The sequence below is a fragment of the Hermetia illucens genome, chromosome 3 (genome assembly GCF_905115235.1).
Source record: "Hermetia illucens chromosome 3, iHerIll2.2.curated.20191125, whole genome shotgun sequence".
Lineage (NCBI taxonomy): Eukaryota > Metazoa > Arthropoda > Insecta > Diptera > Stratiomyidae > Hermetia > Hermetia illucens.
In genome coordinates this window covers 143725562-143727964 of record NC_051851.1, presented here as the reverse complement: position 1 = coordinate 143727964, position 2403 = coordinate 143725562, and positions in this window count along the sequence as shown.

Genomic DNA, 2403 nt, shown 5'->3' with positions numbered 1-2403 from the left:
GCACCTTTTCTAGAGCAGGGCAACCACAGTTTTGGGGGGGGGGGATGACCAGATTACAGAGCATTACTCGAGGACATTTCTAACGAGCGAGTTGAAGAGAGTCGGAGAAGGAGCGTAGTATAAAGCTCGATTCAGGCTGTCAGTGTCGAAGCGGAGCTTATTGTCGAAAGGGACTCAGAGGGGGGGTCGAGTAGAAAAAGGAAGTGGGTCAGAATTTCAGCGAGTAGCACATCAAGTGGAACAGTGTTAACCTATTAGCAAATTACCTGCGGACCAGAGTGTCTTGGTTTGATTGTAGGCGGACCTAGTTTATAAGTACCGATATATAGTGGAAAACAGCTTAAAATTATCGGCATAGAGCAGGGATCAGTAATGAGAATAAAGCGTTGCGGGACGGCAGAGAAGAGAAAAACAGCCTGATGTCTAGCCATTAAAATAGACGCGGCAGGCTCGATTAAAAAGGTAAGAGGCAAGTCATGTTACAAGTGATATGGGAACGCTGAAAGAGATTAGGACGAAAGTATCTTGTAATTTACACTATCGAAAACTTCAGAAAAATCGGTATAGATAGTATGCACTTCATGCAGACATTTGGCCACAAAGTTTGTATAGTCGAACAAGTTGGAGGCAGCGAACCTAGGTTTAAGAAAACGTGATGCTCTTTCGCTAAGAGGTGGCTTAAATGGGCAGACAACTACTCATTGCCATACCTTTCCAAGATTTTGCAATAGGAGGAGAAGAAAGAAATAGGCTGGCAATTTTCATCAAGAGTGCGATTGTCATTTTTGTGAATGGGGGTGATGAGAGAGATTACGGAAAAGTAGCGGTAGAGTAAATCACAAGATAGTTGGGGGGAGTTAGCAGAGGCACCAATGAATTTGCTGAAAGTAGGAGTATTGGAACAAAGAGTTTTGATAGAAAACAAAGTCGGCATGGTTTCCAGGACACAGGAGCTTCTCCCTAGCAGTAAGTTTTTGAAGTTTTCGGTGAACTTCAGTGGTGAATCAGACTGGGTAAGAACGCAGGGACTAAGGGCGGAGGGGAAGAAACAAAAAAAGAAATCTGACAGATTGGTATATGCTGGATCGCAAGCTTATGGAGAGAGGAGACGGACTCAACTGATAGTCGCCAGGCCTTAGATCAAGCTTCAGAGATTCGCTTTAGAAAAGTTAAATTTGGCAGAGAGAATAAGATCCAGAGTGGGATTTAAGTGATTTCTCCAAAGGTTGAAGTAGCACATGTGTTCGTGAAACTAGCTAAAAGAAAAAAAGGTCGAAGAGCCAAGAGAGCATCGGAAGATTAAAGTTGCCACAGAGGATGAATGGAATAGAGAGGAACAATATCGTTAGGACTTCTGGTAATCTGTCGAAGAAATTTTCGCACAGGAGCTAAGGCAGAGGAAATATACACAGGATATGACTGATACGGTGGTAGAATCGTGGGAGGAAAAGATGGTTTCAGCACGAAAAGGTGATTTAACGTTTATCAGGGCGCCTGCACCGGTTGATTGGCTTGGTGCAGCGCAGTATCTGTCAAAATGAAAGACAGAGTAACTTTCGCGGAGTTCAGAATCTAAAATCCTGTCATCCAGCCAGGTTCTAGTAATGCAGATGACGCGTGTTGGAGAGCTAAGACAAATAAATTGAAACTCGTTAGGTTGGTCTTTAGGTCCCTTGGTAAAAGTCTTATACTATTTAAAAAATCATCCCAGGTTGACGAAGCAGACGAGTGGGTCGAAAATTTCGTTGTAGTTTGGTCCTTTGATAAGACTTGATGAAGACCTTTTCCGATTAAAAGGAAGGTTAGGAAGGCCGAAGTCGTGGGAAAAGGATCAACGGAAGCACGGCGACGCCAACTGCCTAGGCAGGGTACAGTGGCTGTTGCAGACAGCGTTTTTGCCGCTTTGGATTGGATGATTCTCGGAATTATCCAAAAGAGAAAAGGGGCTGAACGAGGCGCAAGCCCACTTCAAAAAGTTATATTTAAATAGTCTTCCCATGGAGTGGAAGGTCGTAGATGACAATTCCAAACGCACCTGCTATATCTCGCTAAAAACTACAAATTTTACAGAAAAATTAGCATTTCTAAAATAGATTAGGTTTCATCCACATATGTATGGCGAGCTTTATTCATTTTCATTCGTCCTTCTGTTGACTCTTCCCTGAAGCCATAAATATTTCTGCGGTTTTCTCACTTGATAAAAATTTAATTCCAAATTGATTCTATTGAAAACTGACTCCATGAAATTATTGTAAACAAATCGTGAGGTAGATTTTATGAAAAAAAAAAAAGAATTAAAAGCGATCAGGCTCTTTGTTATCTAGAACAATAACTTAAATTAGGAAGTCAACCTTTGAAAGTGTAGGAATAAGATGGGATGCTGCATTTACCTTGATCTTAGTG